Source organism: Crocodylus siamensis, chromosome 2 (genome assembly GCF_052110815.1).
Source record: "Crocodylus siamensis isolate JL-2025a chromosome 2, ASM5211081v1, whole genome shotgun sequence".
NCBI classification, from domain to species: domain Eukaryota; kingdom Metazoa; phylum Chordata; order Crocodylia; family Crocodylidae; genus Crocodylus; species Crocodylus siamensis.
The window spans coordinates 67,514,323-67,541,313 of record NC_143396.1 but is presented as its reverse complement, the minus strand read 5'-3'; positions in this window follow the sequence as shown (position 1 = coordinate 67,541,313).

Here is a 26,991-nt window from a genome sequence, read left to right as displayed (position 1 = left end):
CTTGTGGGGACAGTATTTAAGTAGTTTAAAAATGTCCCCTAAGGCTAAATACAGACAGTCAAAAAGCCCAAGGCTGAATCAATTCTGTCTTTGCACGTTAGTCTAAGATGCAGAGAGTAAATTGAAAAACAACTGGGCACACATTCACTTTTGATTAGGAAATGCAGCCAAATGCCTGTAGTGGCTCAAACCAGAAGCCAGGGGGCACTGCAGCACAGCTCTCTGGCACATTGCCACCATGGGCTGTGTCTTCACTTCCCCTTCCTGCTGCCCCTGAGGTCTCTGGGCTTTGTGATCCAGAATCACAGAAGCAGGACTCTGCAGGGTTGCTCACCACTTCCTCTTCCTGCTTCAGGTGCATCTGGGATTTGTAGTCCATAGTCACAGCCAGCAGTAAATTTCAGTAAATTATTTAGGGCAGGGCAGCTCTGTACTCAGTTGAAGGAAGATTTAACCCCCCTCTCTGGCCCAAGACCCCAGCTGGGGTTTGCCTGGGGTCGTGGGAGGCAGTCCCTGCCTCCCATCTCCCACAACCCTTGTCGGCTGGAGCAGACTGCACAGCCCAACCCAGGGCTGGAAAGCATGCTGGGATGCTGGGGGACTCTGGTTTAACTTAAACTAGGAAGGGGTCTGGGACAGAAGTTTCATAAACTGGTTTGACCCAAATCAGGTAAGTCTAATATTGCATTCAACCAGGCTTATCTTAAACCAGTTTCAGCCATTTTGAAACTGGTTGATATGCACTGAGCTTCTGTCAACCCACAGAATCCTTTGTGATTCTTTCCCCCTACTTATCTGGAACCTGGTCGTAGGACTGAATGGGTTCCAAAGTTCCAGCTGCAGTGTTGGACCAAAGCCCTGTAACACATTCTAGACTTTGAGATCTGGAAATACTACTACTAATTTTTTAATTACAGGCATACCTCGTTTTATTGCGCTTCACTTTATTGTGCTTCGCAGATATTGCGGTTTTTTACAAATTGAAGGTTTGTGGCAACCCTGCCTCGAGCAAGTCTATCGGCGCCATTTTTCCAACAGCATTTGCTCACTTCGCATTTTTTAGCAATAAAGTATTTTTTAATTAAGGTATGTACATTGTTTTTTTAGACATAATGCTATTGCACACTTAATAGACTACAGTATAGTGTAAACATAACTTTTATATGCACTGGGAAACCAAAAAAATTTGTGTGACTCACTTTATTGCGATATTCGCTTTATTGCTGTGGTCTGGAACCGAACCCGCAATATCTCCGAGGTATGCCTGTATTAGTTTGAATGGTGCTAATGGACAAAGCCCCTCTCAAGATCAGGGACCTGTTTATCGACAAATAGGCAGAGATGTATGGAGCATGCATAAAAACTATCATTATGTATGGAGGCCCACTTTTATTCTAATGCAAATAGGTGGCCAGGGCGCTGCCACTGAGGTTACGGTGACTGCACCAAAGGAGTCATCTCCTAAAATCTGATCCTCTTTCTCCAGCCCCTATCATCATAAAGAAGGTTTGTGCTAAGGCTAGACAAGCACAATCCGTCAGTGTCCTTACACCAAAGAGCTTCCAGCTTCATTTGACATACAGCATAAAAGAGTGTTATAATTCAATTAGAGAAGTAGTGAACAACAGGTAAAATAAAACCAAGAGTAAAATCTTCTTGCCAGCTGCTGAAGAGTCCAAGGACAGCATAGACAAGGGCAGCCATGATCCTGTCTCAAAGACAGAGAATAATAAATCATTTGAAATATTGGGATGAAGTGGGAGAGGGGAAATATAGCACTTTGGAAAGGGGAGGGTGGGCCTGGCTTATTGCCACACATCCTTTTATATCCATGCAACATTGACATGAATTTATGGCATAATTATATATCTGAACTTGTGAAGCTGGTTCTGATTTACTGCATGCTTTTGTATGTTTATTTGATTATGGAGGAGGGTTGTATTAAATCCATATCTATTTGCACTATGGAGGCTGGTTTACCACAAACTGTGACAGTGGGACTCACAAAAACTTAAAGTTACAGTTAGCCCTTTTATTTTATGCCCTTCTTAGTCCTCAAAGCGCATCCAAAATTGTTTAACGAGGAGAAATAAATTGTTATTAGTTCAGTGCAAGTCAAAAGTGAGCAGAAGAAACTTGGAGTATGTAAAATATCCATGTTTCTGTAGATTATGAATTTAAAAAATGCCAGATGTAGCTTTGGTTTGCAGTTTTAACTCATACTTCCAAAAACACCCCACTACCTGAAGTTCTGATAAGACCAAAGCTGTCCTGGCTTAAACACTATTTCTCAATTTGAATGTGGGTTGGGAAAGGGATGCATAATCAAGTCTCAGGCTTATGCATTGAAGCATGAGATTTGGTTAGTCCACCGTTATCATTTTTGATTGTGTATAAGTGGGAATAGTCATAAACTTTTCACCACTAAGATCCAGCCACATCTAACTTCCCTCTCACTCCCTATACTAGATGAGACCATGGGGGGAGGAGACCGGGTGTCTTTTCTGCAGCTCCTGCCACTGCAAACACCTCCGCTCTCCCCCTTCCCATTTTTCTTGTCTTCATTTATTTTGCAGCTCTGGTTCAACTCTTTCTCCCACAAGAGCTATTAACTTGATGTGGGTCATGCCAAACAGTGCCCTATCACTGCTCCTATCTACCTAGTCTTATTCAACTTCACCCATCACCTCCCCCCTGCCATACATTACCATTTAGCCTTCTCATGATATCCAGTCACAGGATCATGGCAATTCATCCCCTGAGGCTGCAAGGAAACAGGTGCTACCTACAGTGAACCTAGAATGGTGTCCTGAGACCCACTTGTCCAGAGCTGCCAATCCCCTGAGGCCATAGGCAACAGACTGTTCTGAACCTTGATGTACGCCAACTTGGCTCTGGCTCCTGATCTATTTCTGGCTTACTGGAACTCTAGCTTAGGACTCTTGGCTTCTTGGGAACTTTGCCTATATGACCTTCTCCAACCATCCCTGTCCCAGTTCCTAACAATCAACCATGATGTGTTTTCTTCTCTTTGTCTTCTATGCCCTGCTCTCTTGATATAGGTTCTAGTCATATTACATTCTTTACTGTCCATTAATCCTGAATGTTTTGCCCCCCTTTTGAATCATGCCATGGGTCCTGCCAACTTCCAGCCTTTGTTCATTCTCAATATCTGTTTCCACTTCTCCTGTTTCCACCAGAGTGTAACATCTGTGATGGAAATCCTGTGCTCATGTTGACTGCTGTTGTGACAGATTTGTTCTTTCCTCCTTCAACTTACCTATCTTCCAAAATAAACAACTCTACTTTCCAACTCAACCAGATCCCATGTCTGTAATCCCAGCTGCTTTTTTACCACCTTTGAATCTCTCTTCTCAAACCCTCCCTTCCTCCTCCTGGCACATGTTTTTTGCACACAGTCTTGTTGATTTCTTCCTAGAGGAAACAGAATGTGAATGTTCACCTCCATTCTGCTCACCTTTCTCTCCTCTTTTGGCCTTTGACTCTCTCTTTCTTCTTTGTAACTGATGCAGTAGTCTCCCTTCCATACCCTGTTCCTCTAACCATTTGCCTCAGTAACCCTGTCCCATCCAATCCCCAACCTTCCTCATGCCCACTCTCATCCTCTCCTTGACTCTTCTCTTTTATCTCTCATTTTTTTTCTCTTGCCCTTTCCGCTTACTGTGCATGTGCTTCAATCTCTTCACCTTAAAAGTACCTAACCCTTATATCCCCTGCCCCTCTCCCTCCTCCTTCTCCCGTTCATAGCTAAATGTATTAAGTGTGACATCCACAATCACTGTCTTGAGTTCCTTTTTTTTCAAATTCCATTCTAACTTTTCCCAAGTTAGGCTTTGGCCCTTTGTATTCATAGAAAACAGTTTTCACTAATTTTTCTATTGACCTCTTAGCCAAATCTCAGAAACAATACGGTATGCTCAATTTCCTTGACCTGGCTGTCAGCTATCTTTAACACAGTCCACTCTCTTTTTGTCTTCCTTTAGTTTCAGAAACTCTATAATCTCTTGCTTCTCCTTCAATTTTCTATTATTTCTCTTGATTATGTGTAGGGGAGGGAAGGGGGACATATAGCTTATCCAGAAATAAGAGGGAGAAGGGAAGAGAACAAACCTCTTCTTTCTAGATAATCACGGCCACAAAACATAAATACAGTTACTGTCTCCATGCTGATATTCTCATATTTGCATTTCTACTTGGGCCTTTTTGCCTTTGGTCCAAACTAAAGTCTTGGCATGTCTGATCTGACATCTCTTCAGGGATATCCTGCTATCAGATTAAGCTCAAATCACCCAATGATGACCAATCAGCCTTTTTCAGTCACTTTTTAGATTTTCAAACGTGCCTTTATGCTTTTTCCTATACAGCCCCTGATATTTGGAAGGACCTCTCCATCAACATCCACAAAGCTACCCCAATGTTGTTCCTCAAATCTGTTCTTAAAACTGTCCAAAGCTGTTTGTGTATTGAGATGCCTGTCTGTTGGACTGTCCCGTATTAATTATTGTTTCTATTTTGCTTTTTTTTAAGATTCTTGGACCAGGAAATCTTTTTGTTCTGTGTTTGTACCCCTATCTCAATGGGGTCTGTGAATGTGGTTCCTATGTGCTACAGCTAAAATAAATAATAGCTTAATAACCTGTGGCAATAAAGTTACACAAGTTTTTATGAGTTATTATGCTTCAGGTTCCTTATGCTACATAAGGATATATTGGATACTATACACTTGGTTGGGATTGTTTAGTCAAGGATGGTCCTGCCTTGACCAGGGGGCTGGACTAGATTACTTCATGTGGTCCCTTTCAGCCCTACTTTCCTACGATTCTATATTTCTTTTCTATTGATACATAATTGCATTTCAACCATATATCCCCTTGGTTGTCAGGATAAAGTAAAAAGAAAAGGGAGGAAAGTACAAAAAAATACATAGTGCAAAGAAAATTGTTTCTGTCATGCATTCCTCAAATATTTCCAAAAGGCAACAGCAGAGGTTCTTAAGTGGCAAAAGAAAAATCTGGCAGATAGACAGTATTTAAACCCTGTACTCACTGGTCTGGAAAATATTTCCATATTATGCTCTGTGGATCAGCATGGTTACCAGGACAGCTAGGCAAAATTGTCTGGTCAAATAATTTATTCATCATCTTTAGTTGGTTCTAGAGCAACCTATATTATTTTCAAATTTGGCTCAAAGCCAAAAAATATTTGCAGCTTAATAAAAAAAGTAAACCTTTTATTTCTGTTATTTTCAAAGCAAAACATTTGATTTTTCACTATCTTAAACCAAATCTAGCTAGATTTAAGTATAACTTTAAAATTTTAAACAAACTGAAACACTGTTATTTTTATCAAAACTAAAAAAGAAAAAGGGGAAAAAATCAATAATATAGGGCTGGTCTATAAACACTTTATGTGTTTGGTGGGGCTATATCTCTTCCTCTGTTCAACATTTTTCAACAGAATACAGAAGAAACCCCCCTCTACCTGCCAAATACTTTCATAACATTACTTTTCCATATGTTCTGTTGAGGCTGTTGGGGTAGTGATACTATTTTAGTGCAAAATAGACTAACTGCAACCCAAAGGTATAAAGTCTCATGTACTCCCTTAAATTGAGTAGTTCACACTTTAAGAGCTAACATAATAATTTGTACAATGGAAGCCACTGATACCACACAAATTGCAGTACTGATCCTTGTAAACCTAGGAATTATGCAGCATATTTTTGAGTGCCATCTACTGGCACCTTGTCAGTTAATTATTCACCTTTATACAGACTTCTGTCTTGTATGCAGCACTTCTGTAATGAGTCAAAGGCTGGGGACCCCAAACTTACATAAGGTACAAGAATACACAAAGTTGAGGTCTTTAAAGAATAAGGACCAGATTCTCTTTCACCATCACACACAGGTCAGGCATTACCCAGGCTTTTCTCTGGCATATCTTTTGAAGTGAATCCAATGACAGGGGGAACAAATGGATGGAGGATAGCTTGGGTGTGCACAGCAGGAAGGGGTGGAGTGGGGGGAAGGTTTTGCCTTACCAGGAAAAAAGGGCTCAAGGAACAACTCGGGGCCCCTCCAGTCCTTTGGCTTGCTTCCTTCTCCCCACCCTCACATATCTCCCTGTAATGGCTATCCAGGGAGCTGGCTTCAAAAGGAATCCTTATGGCTTGCTGGTTGATATGCTGGGCTGAAAAATGAGAGCTGCCTGGGTTGTAAACTTGTTCTGTCCTAGAGACATTAGTGGAAAATAGAAAGTGGAAGGAAGAAAAGATGTTTTCTAAGTCCATCCAAGACTGCTTCACGTTCACTAGGAGAGCATGTATATACCCTGCTTGGTATTGAGCATGTTCAGTCCATACTCAGGGCTATGTATACAGCAATACAATTCCTTTCGACATCTTTAGTGCCAAAATACCACACAGATGACCAAGAAAACAGCCACTTAGATGACTTGGAAGGAATAAAATGCCACCCCAGTGTTCAACCACTCTCTGGCTTGTACCTATCATGTCTAGGATTCCCAGCAGGTCTCATATCCAATTACTAGCCAGGTCCAGGATTCCTTGATTTCCAAAACTCAGATGAGACCAGGTGCATTAAGCCATATGCCACAATGCTAGTTTATTACTGGAGAATTAAATCAAATTCATCTGAGCTGTGCCTTGACCTCTTGAATCACCTTATCCCTTGGGGCTAAATGGGAACCTTTTTCCAAACTGCTTGCAAAGTAAAGTGCTACTCTGCATGCATAAGGGTGGCACAACCAGGCTGTACATGCTTCAGAAAGCTGTTAGTAACCATTTTGCTCCAACAAATTTCACCAGATCCAATTTCGTCATGCCCTATCTGGTCCTCTTTTCACTCCCAGACAAATGGCCAAGAGTTACCCTGTCTGCCTTACAGTACTTTTTAACCATGATTTCATCACACTGCTGTAACAAGTTGCGCTTTCCTCATCTACGTGCTTTCTTAGGGTTCACTTCTTTGCCAACATCATTGTGACACAATATACTTTGTTGAAATAAAAACCCAGACAACAAATAAAAAAACAGAAAAAGCTCAAAGTGATTGTATTTGCAGATTTTTGAACAGCTAAAATTGTAAAATAATAATGCAAGGAAGAAAATTGGTTGCAAGTAACAGGCAAATATGGATGAGAACACACCTCCACAGTGTTTAAGAGTGCAAAATAACAACAAGGTTTAATAATAGCTGTTATTGGAAAAGCTATGTAGGTAAAAGGTTAAGATAATGTCATCTGCTCTGGTTTCATGAAAGAATGTTAATGGTTATCTGGGGTCAAAGTTAACTATTCACAAATGTTGATGTGCCTTGGGGCAAAACAGCACTTGCTCTATTCTGACTGGTGGAGATAATCTGAGGTTAGAATGCAGGAGAGAGATAACCTAATAAAGAATGGGTTTGAATTACAAAACTGACTCTCCAGTTTTCATGATCATTGTACAACATGCACAGGGTGCCTATCACCTGACTAAGGAATGCATAAAATAAGGAATTAAAAACAGAACATCTAGGTCTTTTTGGGTGCATTCCAAACACAATTTTAACAAAATCCACTTTAGCTTCCTTGCCTATTAATATTAATCTTTGTACTAGCTATGTAAACATGAAGAAAATGAGAACAATCCTCAGTGCAAAGTCAGGGCTTCTCCTACAAAAAAATTACTTGTATGAATAGTGCTGGGGGGGGGGGAGGAAGCTTTGCAGAAATGCAAATGAGTTTACAGGATATTCCCCCAAAGTGTTAGAATTTCACAGGCAGCTATTTGACATAAGGGTACTTACTACATGGGTCCAACATATATTTCTAATAACTTCATTTACTACAAAAATATTCTGAACGTGTGATGGAGGAAAATAGAGCATGTCATCTAGGATGTATGTGACTTTTAAGCCCAATTTCACATTAAAGTATTTGTAAACGAGAAACATATTGCTAGTGAAGGTTGTAATGGATGCTATTATTAGCATTATATAAAAATAGAGGTGTGTGTTTTTACAACAAGAATCTGTATATAAGCTTTGTTAGCGCTGTCCAAAGTATACAGAAACTGTTTTCAGCAGTATTGCATGTTATTTAAATAACAGATGTTTTTAAAAAATTAGCCTTTGATCAAGCAGTACAAAAAATTAAAAATCCCCTTAGTCTCTTATACAGAACATCTGCAGTGAACCTTGAGGAAAACAATGCCTATATGTTATCTCAATTAATATGCATCTCAAAATAAGGATTGAATCTTGACAATCCTTATTTAGATACAACTCTTGACTTTGGTGAGAGAGCTTCTGGAGCAAGAATAATGGTAGCCTAGGTATATACCTTTAAAGAAAATGAGTTCATGGTAAGGCAAACAGACCATACTAAAACTCAGTTAATTGCCACACCTCTCTTAAGGTATCAAGTTACAATACACAGGACAAGAGAATCACCCAACAGAAAACTCTGAAGTGGAAACAGTTCAGTAGCCAGCGTTCCAGTCACAGTGATCTGTAAGTTACCATACTCCTTTTGCCAACTGTGTGAGATGTTTCTACATTTTGGTGTCTCCCCTCCTTGTAGTCTTCCACTTCTTTTACCAAAAATGAAAGAGAACTATTGCAAACAGTACTTTCTCATTCATTTCTGCATAAAAGCTGTGGATTAATATCATTTTATAGTGAGGTATTGCCAAAGTTTCCATAATAATCTCTCTCTCAAAAATATCCTATGTTTATTCCATAAGGGTAAAATTCACTAAGTAAAATATTCTTCCCCTATTGGGGGAAAAAAAGCATTAAAAAACCCTAATGATCTTTCAAGGATTCATCATTCTTGCAGCCTACATGTTCACAACTTGAATATATCAGTCTGGCCACTTTTTCTGTGGGTCAGAACTTCTTGATACATCACATTTCCCTCCTTTTATCCTGTCCTTGGAGGTTGCTCATCACATCAGTGTTTGTGGCAAGTAATTGGTCTGCCTAAATAAGTCAACTGAACCTTTACCAGGCTCTACTGCTCAGTAGTTATGTTCTGCAGAGGCTTATGTTACATAGCATTTAGAATCCAAGCACGGACTCAAACAAGACTCCTTAGCTTGAAGTGATTACTGTACAGGGCACTGGAACCAGAAATAGAACAAACTAAGGGCCTTATTACACCTTAGGATGTAAGTTGCACAAACACTGATCAGCTTAGAGCTAGCTTGGAGTTAGGAGCAGTCGCACCTTAAGGCTAAAAACTTTCTGGCTGTCTCCCACTTGCGCTGCTGTGATTTGATGCTAGAGGCCTGGTGAGCAGGACTGGTGAGCCAGGATAGGCTTCTATCCCTGCTCTACAGGCAGGGGACTGAGAGGTGGGCTGAGGGAAGAGGGAGGCAGGAACATGTCACCTGCCTCCCCCAGAGCCCAGCATGGACCAGGGCAGCATGCTGTTGGCTCCCCATGACAAGTCATCCTCCCTTTCTCGTCTCCCCCTGCTGCCACCATTGCTGGGGCTGCTAAATGCTCCCATGAGCCATGGCACAGTACTGGCTCTGCTGCCCAGTCCAGGGAGACACTGGCAGCTCCACTACTGCCTAGCCTGGGAGCGCTGCACCACACCACCTTGCTCATTGCATTCCAGCCATGCCACCTGTCTCCCCTGGAGCCTGGTGTGGGTGCCAGCAGCATGCTGGTGGTTTCCAACAATGTGGCAGTACATTCCCCTCCTCCTCCTCCTGATCCATCTCCTTCTCCAGGCTGCCCTGCCATCACTTTTGGAGCTTCTAAATTGTCTCACCAGCCATGGCATGCTGAAACCAGCAGGGCAGCATGGTGCAATGCTCCCAGGATGGGCAGCAATGGAGCCATCAGTGCCTCACTGGGCTGGGCAACAGAGCCATCTCCAGAGCCTCTTACTGTACAGCACCCGCCGCATCCTTGGTGCTGCCTCAGGTGGCTTTCCTCTTTCTCTTGTGCTGTGCCATGCTCTGCCCACCCCATAGTAGTACCTTGGCACACTGGCTTTCCATGCAGTTCCCCCATCCCTCACTTCCCCTGGGTCTGACCCACCTCAAGCTGTCACCATCTTCAGCTGCATGCAGAAACAACATGGAGGAAGGGCCACTGCATCCTAGGATACTGGAGGACTTCAACTTGGGCAACACAGCTGTGCAGAGTGGCCACAATGGAACAGGAGCAAAATTATGTGGATCAGATGTAATCCAGCCCTGGAGTGATGCAACTTTAAGCTGCACAACAAGTGCTTTAAGCCAATTAAAAGTGGTAATGTGAGGCCAGTGCAATGGCTAAGAGCTTCAGGAGCTGCCTAAAATTACCATGCAACAAGGCCTTAAGAAATACCTCGAGTGGAAGAGTGGAACAGTGAAAAGCCCAGCAGAGCTGAAGCACTCTAGAAGTGTGAAAGATGACTGGAGAAGGTGTGAACTATTAATGGGTGCCAAAAAGGTGTAAAATGGAAGTCTTATTTCCCAAAAATAATTACTTTCAGTTAGGTCAGGCAGATGAGACTAAGAAGGCATGATACAAAGAGTGCTGCACTCCATATAAAATAAAATGACTGATACAACTTTTTAAAGCAGAGTATGAAAAAGAAACTGATCAAAGGTTGAAGAATCAGTCTTATAATTCTGGAGAGCTAACTGAGTAACTGATAAGCAACCAGATTGTTTTACCCAAGATCCCAGTTATAATCAGGGAGAGATTACTGGAAGACCTACAATTAGGCCTTGACAAAGCAGTGAGAATATACCAAGCAAAAGAAGCCACCTGTCCAGACTGGGACTTATGGTAGATATATAGTTCTCTGATATACCGTGGGCATGTAAAGAAATAAAAAAAAAATACTACAAGAAGAGACCTGAAGCAGAAAATCTTGAGTAGTGCAGACTGGGAATCAAAAACAAACCAACCAAAAAACAACACAAGAAGCTGCGTCCACTGGCAAACACTGTAAGCCAATAAATCAAGATACCTGGGAAAAATACAAAAGCTGCAGCAGATTACATACTACATGGAAGTTTGCAAGTGCCAGTAAAATGTACATAGCATGTGTAGACTGTAATAGGCCCTAAGTTGCTTAATGGTAATACAGTATTGCATTTGCTTATGTCCACTTGACCAGAGTTTGGGTAAGAGAAGAAGAGACAAAGTAAATAAGCAGGTGAGAGAATGTCATAAGCAAGAAGAGTTTAGAAGATGTAAGAAAGACAAGTCAAAAGAAGCCAGCTAAATATCACTTGGAATTCATTTAATGGATGTATACTAGCTATATCTGGTTTAGGACAAAACATAGTTTAAATAAGGCATAAAATTAGGCATCTTTATACATAACCTATTAGTACATTTCTATACTTTCTGATGTTAGGAAGCTTTTGAAGTTGAGCCAAATAATCAAGTATAGAAATCTAGGTTCATCTCAGGATCTTTGCTCTTCAGCCTTGAACTATGGTTCTTACTGAATGGCCCTTTGGGCAATGAACCAAAGTGGTGTAAAGTCCAAAGACAGATGTACATGTCAATATGATTAAAAGACTTCTGTCTGCTAACAACTGATTATAGATTGTAAGTATAGAGTTACAGCTCAGGCTAGTATCAAGAAAGTAATCAAGCCTATTAGCAGTAGTAGCATATTTCCAGAATGGATCATAGGAAAGTAGGACTGGAAGGGACCTCACAAGGTCCTCATAGTCAGAAAGTTTCTCTTAATCTCCAGCCTAAATTTCCTGTGCTTGAACCCATTGCTCCTAGTCCTGTCCCCTACGGCCATAGAGAAAAGCCCATCTCTATCCTCTCTGTAATCACCCTTCTGGTATTTGAAGACTGCTATCAAATCCTCCCTCAATTTTCTCTTCTCCAGACTAGATAACCCCAGCCCAGGGATTGGCAACACCTTTGGGCAGAGTGCCCAAACACTTGCAACCTTGACCAAAAACACCTACAACAACAAGAGGAGTTGCAGGGGGGCTGATCCTTGTTGTGGCAGTGCAGCCCAGCCACTTCCCTCCCATCTGCCCCAACGCATGCATGTCAAGCAAAATGCCTTTGCATGCCACACTGGCACCCATGCTGGGGGTTGCCTATTGTGAAAGCGGGCTGTCTTGAGACCAGTCCAAACATTTGCCTACCCACCTGTCTGGGGCAGTCTGCCCACCTGACTCACCTGCCACATCTTTGTTGGAACTGAAGAGTTGTTTCTATATGGGAAGCTGCCCATTTAATGCCTGATGCCAAGGGCATAATACATGGCTCCATACCACCTCTACATAGTGTCCCATGCCTCGCAGATGGCATCACTATATGGCTCCAGCCCCACACTGGCCCCCATGGGTGACTGGTGCAACCTTAGTCGGGGGGGCACATGCACTCCCCCCCGTCCCCACCCCCCAGTGAGCAGTCAGCAACCAGAGGGGGAGCCAATCTCGCCAACTGTGGCAGGTCCCCCTGCAGCAGAACTTACTGTCCGGTGAGCAGCCGCGCTACTCCCAGAAGCAGCTGCGGCACTCCCATAAGTGACTGCGGCACTCCCAGAAGTGGCCGTGGCCTACATCTGGTGCTCCCACTACCCAGCCAGCACTCACGGGGGGGCATCAGGACTCCCACCTGCCCCCCCTGCCCATTGCCTAAGCGGGAGCATGGCTGGTCAAGGGGTGCACCCCCTTGCTCATTGCTAGTGCTGGGCCCCAGTATGTTCCTGACTGATGTTCAGACCCCAACCGGGATCCCTCCTACTCAGGTGGCCTAACCTCTGTCATCATCCTGGGCTGCAAAACTCCTTAGACCACATCCCCTCTCAGCAATAGCCCCCTCTGAGACCTTTAGCCTCGCAGGCCCTGGCCTCACTTCTAGGTCACTCAGGACTCCAGGCCTCTAGCTTCTGGCCGTCCCTCACGGTGGCCATCCTTGCCCTCAGACCACTATGGTCCTGGCCCAAGCATAGGCCAGTTGAGGTTCTCTGGCTAGTTTTTCAAGCAGCTAGTCCTGTCTTCCATATGGGTCTGCCTGCTCAGTCCCCTCCAAACACTGCCCCCAGTCTCTGAGCTTGTGGGCCACATAGTTACTTTCTGGAACCCTCCTGGGCTTGCTCTTCCACCCTACTGGGCTTCTACTCCACCCCCTCACTAGGGCCACTACCCTGCCCCCTCACTGGGGCTCCTGTGACTGATGCCCCTTGAGCCTCAGGTCTCTAATGACATTCCTAGACCCCTTGCCTGTCCCCTGTCCATGGTTATCCACAAGGTCATGTGGGCTGAGGCTATATGGTGACCCATCCTTGCCTTTCACTGGGGAGGCACAGGTATGGTACTTCCTAGAGATTGCCCATGACAGGCAGCCCCACCACACCATCCAACCCCAACAGGGTGTAGTTTCAGGTCATGCCCAAGGAACCTCATTCATCCCCATAGTTCCTACCCTTGACCTTCAAATGTTCTGGGAGCAGTAGATCTCTGGTTGGGCAATGTTCAGCCTTTGGATCCCTGCAGCAACTGCCCACTCAGCTCCTAGGGCCTGGGCTTATACCATGGATCAGCAACCCCGGCACACATACCAAGCATAGCACACAAGGCCATTTTGCTTGGCACACCACTGTCAGGCCAAGCTCTAAGCAGCTGCTGCCAGCCACGGAGCTCAGGCTGCTCCCAGGCTGGGAGGCTGCAAGCCCTGCTGCAAGCAGACCAAACTCTGTGAGCCGGTTGCAGCTGGGAGGCTGCAAACAGCTGCTCCAGGCTCTAGCATGTCAGCACTCCCACACCTTCCAAGGTAGACATTGTGGTTTTTTCAGCACTCTAGCCAAAAATGTTGCCTACCTCTGGCTTATACTGAGGCTGCCCAGCCCTCCTCCTCCTCCTGCCCTTTTGCAGACATGTGACCACTTAATTAGACCTCACCACACTTGCCAACTACTCCACAGCCTACTCAAGTCCTTTGTGTGGTAGGCACAAGGTGTGCCCTGCTACACCTACCTCTGCCCTCACCCCTCGTAAGTCATGTTTTCCAGGCCTCTAATCATTTTTGTTACTTATTATAAATGTAAAGTATAACTGTCAACACTAAATAGAGTTTTTGTTTAAAGATGCTGGGAGGTTGACTCCTAAGATGTTACAGAAAAAATGTATTAAAAGGGATATGCAAAGGTCACTATAGGATTAGGAAAAAAAACTCTAATAAAAGATCTCTAGCCCTTTCCCATGGGCCTCAACCAAAAAGCAAAATTGAGGAAGACGTTAAGGATTTTTGCATTTGCCAAAAATACATGCCAATTCAAGCAAAAAAGTCCAGGCAGTCCACAAAATATTGGCTGCCTGGAGTAAAGTCTAGATTTGTTTATGTTGGCAGGCAGAAACAAGGTACTCATCTAAGACTATTATTCTCATTTACTTTAGCTAACCTTACTATAGGATAATACAGCTAAATAAGTGATTGTGCATATTGAACTCATTTTGATTAGATTTGGCATACCTGGCATAGCAATGTCTAACAATGGACCACTATTCAGCATACATGATTCTGAGCAGTTTGCAGTGAAATATGGATTTAAATCCATCACTGCTGTTTCCTATTTTCCCTCATTCAATAAGTTGGTGGAAAATGGTGTCAAAATAATAAAGCATCTACTGAAAAAGATTGTAGAGTCCTACTCCAATCCATATTTAACACTGTTAAGCTAGAATGGTACAAATGAAGCACGTCACCTACTGAAAGCTGAAAACAAAGATTGCTGCACTAGGAAGCAGAAGCAGACAGACATAAAAGTCTAGTAAACTGATTTAAATCCACCTGGAATGGTTCAAAAGTGTACCTGGAAAATCAAGTACTATTTTGAACTGGTTTACTGTGAATCTCCAGGCATCCCATGCAGCATAACTCCTCATCCCCCCCAGACACACACACGTACACGCCATGTGCCGCAATTGGTCATTTGGTGTATAGCCAGAACTTTACTGCCCCACTTCTTTTAGTTTTTTTGGCACTTTTTATCAACAAATTCCCTTGCACTGTTTGTTCAATAAAAGCTATCTAATAACCAGCTGTGTCAACTCCCTATCCAACCACAGCGCCTTGTCCTGGCTCTTCCCAGTGGATGGGAACCAAACAGTGCAAGTCCAAGCCCTCCAACCACTCCTCAAGTCAGGCAAGTAGACTGCAGACTTCAGTCATTAGCAAGCTATTGCAATTTATTGAACTTCTATTTAGGAGACAATGGAAAACAGAAAAGCAAAAATGCCCCCATCCACAGGTCACCCATTCGCTGGGCTCCCCAAAAAACATGGGTGCAAGCAGTTCCCCTGCCTGCTCCCACATTTGCCCACTATGTGGCATCCTGAGCTGGGCACTCCCACTCCCTGTTGGCAGAGTCACAGCACTTCAGACAATTATGAACCAGTTTCTAATCAGTGACATCTGGGAACTGTTCAATTATGAGGTGTATCTGCACCCTAGAAGCACCTATACACATGCTCCAATGCATTCTGAGTCTAACCTGTCGGAGCAGAATCAGGTTTGCTGGAGCTTTCTAATCAGACCGCTCCAGTGTGCTGCATTGTCTCCTGTACTCGGTGTCCCTATTGAATGAGCTCTAGCTAAAGCACCCTCGCTGCCATTTTGAAACGTGGGATGCTGAATACATGAGACGCTCTAGGCATTCATTGGAGCGGCTTCCAAGGTGCCTAACTGAGGGTTTTGAATTCCACTCTAGCAGCCACTTGCCACTAAATTAGGTGTTGAAGTGCTCAGTGTGGTGATCACTGATTCATTTTCTGAATCAAGCCTTTGGACACTAACTGATTCTATAATTCTGAAATCAAAGAGAGTTTACCTTCAATTTCAGTGAATGCAATCAGACCACAAAAGCTCAGCTAACATTTTGTTAAGGAGACTATGATTCTTAAGGCAAACAGTTGAAGAATCAAAACAAAAAATTCCGTTTATTCAGGGATAATATTACTACAACTAACTATGCTATGAGGGCCTTTTAGGGATGATGGTATTATTTCTGATTGTCTGCCAAGGTTACCAAATGAACAATAAATCCTAGCAGCATGTTTGCAGATCAGGTTATATCACCTTTAGCACATATTCTTTTCCAAGAATCTAATGATCATCCCAGGAGAGAAGAAAAATACCCTCAATAACCCAGTGTAGCAAAGTAGGTAAAGAAGGTTTTCAAAGGCACCTAATGGATTTCAAATTCCATTGAAAAACCTCTCCCTTAAGCCCATCCCTGTTGAGGAAAGTACTTAAACATCTGATGGAGTCCTGCTGGTTTCACATTTCTCCAAAACCTCCATATACTGTGGCTACTGATATGTAGCAATTTGTCTTTCATCACTTTATTACAGAATTTATATCTGGGTGTCTGAAGTATAAAACCTACATTGCTAAATTTAAAGTCTGAGGATTCCCAAAATAGCACTGGAGTATTAAGTGCACTAAAAAAGAAAGAGAACTGTCTGAAAAAATATACGACCTCTCCTATTGCAGCCACAGCTGCTAATCTGAGATTAATCAAATAAAGATTACAGATGGAAAAAGCCTGTTAAGCAGTTCAGTCTGCCTTTTACTGTGTTGGATTGTTACCTGTAGTACTCTCTTCAGTGTTCCAGCCAGTCCATTTAAAATGACTTGGGAAACGCTGCTTCCCCAAATCCCCTGAGAAATGATTTTGTAGCCTAATACATCTCAGCAAGAAAATTGGCCTACTGTTCTTCCTACATTTCTTCTGCTGATTCTCCCACTCCTCATCCTACGTATATGGCCTTGGGACACTTGTAATTTCTTGCTCTCCTTAGCTTAGTTGTCTTCTTAGCAGAATATTGCTGCTGCTCACAGCAATCCTTCTTGCCTCCACCACTGCCTCTACCTCAGGTCCCATATCGACTGCAGCAGCCCATAGGGTGACAAGGGCTCCTAACAACATTATTGTCTTCCCCTTCTGTTTTGGAGGCTGGACCTAGAGTGTGGAAGGGCACTGAGCAGGCAAACTAGCCTGCTGAAAAGGAAAGGAAAGGCCATAGTCACCCTGCAGCTTTCCAAGGGATTGCGGTGTGCCCTGAGATGGAAGCTGCTGAAGGGTATCCTTTGGTGTGGTTGAGAGACAGAGAGGGTGAAGGGGTGTGATTTTAATTTGTGTTTTAATTGAAAAATGTGTTTGCCTTATAGAGAAGGGGCCAATGACTGGTTTTAGAGACAGACAGCTACCCCCACTTCAGAGTTGGGGTGGGGCTTGGAAGAGAGTAAGGAGTTGGAGAGATACAGGTGAAAGGGGCCTTTCTGGTTTTATTTTATGGAAGTATTGGATACGGGTTAGGCAGTGATGTTGGGCTTGGGGGACACCCTCTTTGGTCAGAAGCAGGGGAGCGGACTAATTGTATTGTTTTTCCTTTGGGTAGGGTGGGAGTTTGTTTTTATTTCAATATTTTATTCTGTTTCTATAATTCTTGTTGTCTTTTATTGTAAACTGCCCTGACCCTTTTTGGGAAAAGTGGCATATAAATCTAATAAATAACAAAATGGCTATATAAATACATAGCTAGTGAAGAAAAAATATGTTTGATTTGTAATGATAATTAACAGAGGCAATTTTAAGCAGATATCATCTTTTTCTTCAGAAGAAAGATACAAATAAAAAGGCCATGAAGAAACATTTCAGGACTTCTACAGCCTTGCATAAAGCAGTTGAATAGTTATGGTAATACTGGGGTTGTCCTTCAACTTATAGGTGGGCTCCGAGAAAAGTGAGCCACTGGACTTTCACTGTTGTACCTACATTAGGATAGGACTTCTCAGACTTCTTCCATAGACTGAAATGAATAGTTCTTCCATGCAGAGTTGCACAGCATCCCCTCGGTACTGACAAGGGTTGCTTACACAGAAAAGTAATACTAGGTGAATATTTATGCAGTTTTATCCATCTTCTATGCAATGTAGTAGTTGTAAATAAAAAGATTCCCGTGAGCAAACAAATCTCAATGGATCACCAACAAAAACTCCACATACCACAGTTTGAGAACCATTTTTTTGGAGATTTTGAAACATTATGATGGGGGTGGTTTATGGTAGTGACACCAGGATTCCTCAAAAAGTTCTCAGAATTCGGTTTGCTAGGAGGTAGTTAGTTTCCCTGGTGTGGACTAGGTACTGACAATTGGTGCAATGTGAACACCAATCTCTGATCTCTATTATGATTAGAGATTGGAATAGGCTACTTAGAAACACTGGATCAAATTTATCTCCAGTGTAAATTCTCTGATGGAGTTGTAGTAGAGGTGATCTGGACAACTTCTTTCTGTATATACTAAAATACTGTGTTACCGCCCTTCTCAGAATTGTAGCTGCCATTAAAAATAAAGTTGCATCTTTGTTAGACATATTTGCTAGAGAGACTAGTGAATAATGAGATAACATGATTAATAAGGGAAATTCTGTACAGACAAGAAGGTCCAATTAAGGACCCGACTATTTAAAGAACTGATACATTAAGGAACTTCAAATAAGTGCTTTTTTCCACTAAGCTCCAGATTATAATAGCATGAAGCCAAACTAAGGAGGAAAATATGACAGGAAAAATTAATTAACTTGAAACCAGACTACAACAATCTGAAGATGAAAAGGAAGAAGTAGGAAATGGAAAGACCCTAACTGACTTCAGTAGGCTGTGGATCTGGCCATAAAAGCATATTTAGCATGCCCAGGATCTTGAAAATGAAAAAATATATAAACAAACTCTAAGTAGTATAAATATGTCTTGCTTAATGAAGGAAGTCATGACACTATCCAAGTGCATTACTACATCTGAATCTCATGACTGATTACTATGTGCAAGAATGTAAAAGGATGAATGGGGTGACTCTACAGTGTAGGATTTTAAGACATACTTTTAAGGCAGAGTAGCACATAGATGTGACTAAACTTTTTCACCTAAACTAACCTGAGTTACACAGAGGTGACTAATGCATGAAACAGATTCTACAGATTTGAGTTTGTCCCGGTCTTCCAAAATGAAGTAAATTACTTCAAATTTAGCCAATACTCACAATGTCTACATAGTGCAGAACATGTAAGGTGCTGTAAATTCACACTAGCTTGCATCTCTGTAATTTCTCCATATAAATAAGTGTTCAATAGGATGTGCATTGATATTTCCCAAAGGGAAAACTGTAAGATGATTTTTTTTTAAGTGCTGAGATACAGATGTGTACTCAGTGACAGACAAGGTCTTGGTGATAGACAAGCAGACAACAGCCTTGAAGTCCTCAGGTCCCCAGACTACATTGAATCCAATGAGAGAATGTTAAGTGAAGTCATAATGACTAGACAGAACAGCCTAAGAAAGAAAGCAAGAACAGGAAGAGCCCCAGTACTGAGTATGTGGCACTGAGTCATGCAGTCCATGGCTTTGATGTACTGTGACAGAACACAAGAGCACAATCCATTTTCAGTTTTGCAGTGTACGGCAAAGTGGAAAACTTGGAGTAGTAAAACCAGCCAAGGCAAGTGTAACATGAGTACTCCCTCTACTGTTAACAAGAGTGATGACAGTTCTAACAGCGGGCCTCTGACAAGGCAATAATCCATGTGATAGCAGTGCCAATGATCTAGAAAGATACTCAGAACAAAACTGCTAAGAAACTGAGAAATATTCAAAGAGGGTACACTCACAGAAGAAAACCTATTCTAGAGAGTGTCATCTCAGCTGGGACTCCAGCTAAAAACAAGCTGTTTTTATCTGAGACCATGTCAGAATAGGAGGAACTGACTGGTATAGCTGTTCCAGTAAAACTTAGCTAATAATAAATAACTCCCCAAGTTCTGTTCCAGAATAAAAGTGATTCATAATTATTCCAGAACAAAATCACTTTTATTGCAAAATAGTGTGTCTACACAGGGGAATTATGCCACAATAGCTGTAGCATTTTGTTTTCCCATGCAGACAAGGCCTAAGGGTAAAGCATAATGATTTAAAATCAGTGCTGTAATTAAAGTGATTTCTAACAAGCTGCCTGGGAACATTTCTGGGCAGGTGACAGGCACTCAAAAACAAGCCAATAGCACAAAGGCCAGCATGTATGGGGGAAAGCAAACATGAACAGAGAGCTCAAAACCTTTTCCAAGAAGACAAGGTGAGTGCCATCACCTTTGACAAGTACTGATGTAACTGCCACAGAATTGCATCCTGCTCCTGGGATCCTTCTTGAAAAAGTGCTTAGCATAACTATTAAACTGACTGACTAAAATTGAGAACTTCTTTCAATGATGTTCCAAATGTACCTAATAAAGACACCAGTTTGAAACTCAGTTAACAGTTACCTGATCAGAGGAATGCCCACACAATCAGCAGCTCCTTGGTCCTTGCAGCTCCATGCAGAAGGCAAAATGAAGGGTGTTCTGTTTTGTGAATCTTGGCATAGGCCAGCTTAGGCTGTAACTTTTGCTGTAACTTTAATTCTGAAATCTCCTTACTTTAAATGTGTTGACCTTCAAGGCAAAGTTCAAGTCTTATTTGTTTTCCAGGTGCTTGATGAGCCCAACAGTTTGGGATAAATAGTGAAAGAGGAGGAGAACTTGAATTGTATTGGGTTTGCAAGTTTCTTTGTGAATATTTTGTGCTTCCTCTGCAGAGAAATGCAACCCACCCCACAGCCTGTGCCAGTATGACCATAGGATAAAATTCCTTCCTGATCTCAAATGTGGCAGTAAGTCTGACCCTGAGTGGAGAAGCAAAACTGTCTAACCAGGAACCTCCAGGTTTTTTAGTCCCAGAAGGAGTACTGGCATGCCCTAGTCAAAATCCCCAGCCTTAGCTGTAGCCAACACCCAATGCCTCTGAGGAAAGTGAAATCACCACCCCTTCTCCATAAAACCAGTAGCAACAAGAAGGGAAAAATTTCCACTGAAACCAGAAAAACCCAGAAGCATCCGAACAATCATGTCTTAGCTGAATATGAGCCAACAGCATGCCCTTGTTGCAAAGAAGGCTAATGGCATGTTGGGCTGCATTAGTAGCAGCACTGCCAGCGCTGGTGAGGCCACATCTGGAGTACTGTGTCAAGTGTTGTCCACTGTGGACAAGGGCTTTGACTAGATGACCTCCTGAGGTCCTTTTCAACCCTAATCATGTCAAACCTTTTCATTGATTCTATAGCTTGCCTGTCCTTTACCCTCCATAGATAGACCCATCCCTGAACCCCAGTGTCACACAGCATATATTATGCCTTTCCCCATGTTGAAAGAACAATCCTATTCCTACTACAACAGGTCCAGGGGCCCAACAAAAACAGGGAATAGTTTGAAAACATCTTACCATCTTCAAGTTTAGCCAAGGCTACAGGAAGTCTACATGATTTCTGTTTCAAAACTGAGGAAAAAGCTTACAACATGAAACCTAGCTTCTGGGGACAATCAAGTAATCAGACACAAAGGGAACCATTCCAGTCGCTCTTGCAGGTTTTAGGCTTGCTACAAACCCTAACCCTAACATCACTCACTCGATAGTCATTTAGGTGAACCAAGTGCCAACTGTTCATTAGCCATTTCCTGTATAGACAAAGACGCCCACCCAAGGAATCACCACCTGAAAAGAAAGCCATATAAGAAAGAGGCCAACTGGAGAAGCTCCTGGGGGCCAACACAGGAGCCTATTGAATGAAATAATGTGTCCTAACCCAGCTTTCAGAGTTGAGGGGAGATCAGAGTTGAAAGAGGAATTTTGGATTCTATAGAACATCCATCCAGTCATCATTTGCAGTATCCTTTCAGATCACACCTAGCAATTTCTAGTTCACATAAAAAAAAGGCTAAGGAGACAGCTGTAACTGACATCAGGCCCTATTGAAGTCAAAAGGAATTAGCCACTGATGCAAAATAAAACCAGTGTAACCTGATGGTTTCATTCATAATGTGCCTCAGTAAAGGTAAGAGATAGGCTTTCCAAGGGATCCTAAGAGAATTAGAATTCGAGTAGATCTGGAAGCGCCTCTGAAAATTCCTCCATAGTCTCTTAATTGGGATTTCTTAAATCACAATGTGGTAACTGCTGTTCTGGCTGTCACCTGATGCCTGATGATCTCAAGTCCAGAAAAAAGCCTTAAGCATGAATTCATGTATAAGCATGTGAGTAGTACTATTGAATTTAAGTATATGGTTTGTTGGATCACAGCCATCAGTTAGAGGATCTCAGAGTATTCAGAATTTCTGTGTATGGCAGATAAATGGCAGTTTAAATCTCCTTAGATGTAATGTAAAAATATAATAATAAATCATCTTCTTAGAGTTCACTGAAATGTTGTTTAATAACTGTGCATGCTTATATAGTGTTTGATCCTCTGCTTGTAAAGTCAATGGCAAGACTCCCACTGACTTCCATGGTGCTGCAATAAGCTATGCAAACAGAGGAGGTCCCAGTTTGTCAACTACTTGGAACAAACCACAAGCACCAGGAAAGTCAATATAAAATATAGTGTTTTCTTTGCAGCATGTTTAACGAGCCTCGCTGCTGACATGTGACATCTGCTGAATTGCTCGTGTATGAATGGAAACCCTGAACAAATTCCCCTTGACCTTTGCATGTCTGTGAATGGAGACTGACTGTTATTCAGCTGGTCAGTAGAGGCCAGCTTTTGAAATTTCCATTCTCTGAATGGCTCAGAGTGGCTTACAATAAGCAAACAACCCACAGACAGAAGTCCCCAAATAAATACCACCCCAAAACCTAAGAACTCCAACTGACCCATGTATTCAGCTACTGCCTCTATACCCAAACCCTCCCACCAATCCCAATCAGGCCTCCCAGTCACCACTCACATCCAGATACTCTCGCTTCTCACCACCCCCGACTCCCTCCCCAAATCCCCATTGCCCCGTCTCACCCCTAAGGAAGATTCCCCTCAGATTCTACCAACATTTCCTCCAAGCCCACACCCTCTCCTACAGAGAAGATAAGGCTAGGCTCCCATAAGAAAAACAAAAACAACACACCTAGCTAGTTGAGCAGGTCCTTCTCCCTTTTTTGTGGCCAAAATGTTACCTTTCTTTGAAATTGGAGGTCTCTATATCAATGAACATTTAAGCACTGAAGTCTAGTCTGAACAGAGCAAGTGAGACAATTTAAGGCAAACCAGTAAATATAGTATTTAAATACAAGCATGTTGTATAGGACCCTACATCTAACAGTTGGGAGAGACAAAACAATCTTTTCTTTAATCCTGGCCCACACATCGATTACCTGCTTAGTCTCATTTTATTTTTCATTCCATTGTCTTTACTACTTGTGATCCTACCAGCTAAGCAGGAGGAATCTGTTATAATGCTGCACCTGATATGCTTTGCCTGGTACTCTTTTTCTATTGGTTGGGAGGATTCATATATTGCTATATAACAAACTTATAGGCAAGTTAGATATGTTTAGACAAGAGTCTAACTTTCTTGCCAACTCCTGAGCAGGCGTTGAAGAGATGGATGATTTAATGGAGCTATTCTGAGAACCCTTCAAGATAATTTCAGGAGAAGGAGCATTACATTGAAATGTGGTTCTGTTCCCCAAAATTTGGGATAATTGGCATCTCTGTTTATATACATTGTCTATGGCTAAAAACCATAGATGAATCCAGGATTTGGCAAAAGGGGGTATGGGAGCAGTCACTCATAATGCAGAAGTAACTGCACCTCCTGTTCCCAGCCCCTTCCCACCAGCACAGGCAGATCATGGGGATAGCTGCATGGTGATGGGAGGCGGGGTTCCTTTTCCTGCGGTAGATCCTAGAGGACCAGACAGCATGGTGGAACCCACCCACCACTCATCGCTGCTGCCACAGTTGCTATTCCCAGCTGAGCCCAGGCCCCATGCAGCCTGGAAAAGCCAGGCAGGTGCAGCTTTTATATATACAGTGAAATCTGGTTAATTGCTGAGTAACTATGTTCTATGGTCTTATTAATCAGTGCACTGAATCTCCACCAGAGACCTATTGCTTTGTATACAAAGCACTTTGGCTAATTCATTATCTGTTAAAGAATATTAGGCATTTCCAGAGGTGCATGAATAATAAGTCTCAATTAAACTTGTTCCTGATAATTAGATGAAAAGGTCTCCTTCATCTCACTTTTTGCAGGGTGTCCACTAAAACATTCCCAGAATACAGGACATCCTTTTGGTGGGGGTGGTGATCACCACCACGGCCATCTCAGCCGATCAGCAGCAAGGGGCAGGAGCACCACAAAAAGGCCACCCCCTCTTTTTGCCCCTCTCTGGCTGGCTCAGAACCTTGCTCCTCCTGGCTGTGCACCACCCAGCCTCTATGCACAGCCAATAAAATCACAAGGACAAATAATTGATACTTTTTGCAGTCCATTCCTCATTTAGAAAGGGACAGGGGACAAAGGGTTTAAAAACAAGACAGTCCAGAATAAAACAGGACCAGTGGCCACCCTATTCTCAAGGCAGCTGAAACTTGAAAAGTATTGGATAGTCTTGAGCTTTTCAAGTACAATGTACTGTTCTGTTTTTCACAATCATCTTCTATTCTGGCGATGAGTACAGGTGAAACAAATATCTTTGATTATTTTCTTTGTTATTACTGTGTATTTGTTATATAATAAACATTCTGAATGTTAATAATTAGAAATTTTATATTAAACGATTATCTATGTAATCTTATAATTCTCATACAGCAAGCCAAAATATAGCCAATTTGTATTTGGAATTTCATAGTATATTTTTGTCATATATTTGTTCTTAATTATAAATGACAAAATCATCCTTTACTGTACTGTCTCAATATAGCATGCAAAATACATTTAATGAAAAGCTGACAATTAACCACTTATGGATAGATATCCATTATTACCACTCCTCTTGAAGTGAAGAATTAACCAGATTTTGTTCTATATTTTTCCTTGAATAATCAAATTCCACATTAATATACATCCAGTTCTCAGATTTTCTAATTATATGTTTATCAGTTAATCAGAATAAATAATTCTTATTTTTAGCATTCATCTTTTATTGAACACCTAATCAGTTGTCATACATCATTGCTTGCATGGTTGTTACTTTCCTAACTTTGCACTTACTACCAATTTATCCTGGAACAGCTTATATATTATTGACTACTTAATTTTTTTAAGCAACACATGCATGGATTACTGCACTGTACATTCTGATATATTAAGAACTTATTGTTAATCTTAGTTTATCAGGTTAGTTATTTTAAGTTTTAGGTCTTTGCAGGAGTCTTGGACAAAGCCTGTTTACCAAACAATCACTGGTGATATGTTTTCCTAAATCATATTGCAAATGCGAAGATCTAGTAATCTTTGCTTTAAAATAAGGGTTCTTTCTGAAAAAGAAATGATTAAATCAAAACTGATCCATCATAAAGACAATGATAAGCAAGTTTTATCTATCTGAAAACAAATGCCGGGAGGAGCTAGGCAGGTAACTATTGTTAATGCATGCAAAGGACCCACTTCCCTGAACAGGGCATGTTTACACATGGCTTAAATTTACTGTGCAATAAATTACTGAGCAGTAAATGGGAATAGACATGCAGGCATTAAAGAGCATTAATACTGCATGTGGACTGACTAGGGAAGTTCCCAAGTCAGTCCACACGCACAGTGTTACTGAGCAGTAAGGTGTTTATACATGCATTACGGTGCAGTAACTAATTGGGTGTAAATTTTATATCTGCATGCTGCAGGTATCAAATTTATGCTTAAATTGGCATAAATCACCATATTTACTGTGCAGTATGGGCATGCACATGTAGGCATGTGCCCATACTGCACAGTAATTTTGGTTACTGTGTAAATTTTATATCTGCATGCTGCAGGTATCAAATTTATGCTTAAATTGGCATAAATCACCATATTTACTGTGCAGTATGGGCATGCACATGTAGGCATGTGCCCATACTGCACAGTAATTTTGGTTACCGTGCAGTAAATGCACTTATGTAAACATGCCCACAGTGTGATTGTGTGGAAGGTATAGGCAAAGTCACTAAAGTTGTAACAAAGTCAAGATAACAGGCCTTTGGTTTCCAGGACAAAGATAAGGGTTCCTGTTCCTTCCTTTTACTGCTGCTATAATTGCCTAATTAGTTCAATATACTTGTTGCTTTGAGGATTTTCTGACTGCAGGCCTGGTATCTGGAGCACAGTATGGCCAGGTCTAACTCATGGTAACTGATGTTTACTGATAATCACCAGCACAACAGTTCATAAGAACTACATTTTACAATGAAGGGTTTCTTAGTAATACATTTTCTTACTGAGTTTGTAAATTTTAGCTATGGCAATGTCGCTGGAAGGTGTTGTAAGGCTTCGGCTTTCTCTTGCTGGGTGCCTTGCCCCCAAGCAATGTCAGGGTAAGATTTGAGCTCGGATGCCACCTGGGTGGTATGGGTGCTGCCCGTACTCTCCTGCCACGACTTTGATGTTTTTGTTGGGGAGGCTGTTCCCTTCAGGTGGCCCCCCCGCAAGATGAAGACGCCTCAATCCCTGTTCTTGCTTTGTGGGGCTCCAACCCTCCCCTTTACCCCACTCTTACCACATCCATAGCCCGGATGGATACTACACTCTGCAGGCATCCCCTTGGATGATTTTTCCTCTTCGCACGGCTGGCCCGCCTCAGAGTAGGTCAGGCCCTCCTGGTCAATTCGCCCTTCAATGTAGCCTGTTCCTTGACTTTAGGCCGGCTAGGGCATATAAGCCTGCCCTGTCTCAGGCTAGCTAGGGCTTCCGGTGAACTCAACAGAAATCAATACCCGGATCTCCGCTGGAGGCCCCCCCGGGATCTCATCTCCCTGTGCCCCTTCTATAGTCCAAAGAAATAAACTTGAAGGAACGGATGAGGGACCAACTTGTCCCTGTGCCCCAGGTGACTATGGGGGTGGGCCGCCATCCTGTGCCCCTGTGGTCCAGCTCCTCAGTTTGGCCAGCACGGGCCCCCAGCTGATCTGGAGTCACTCCC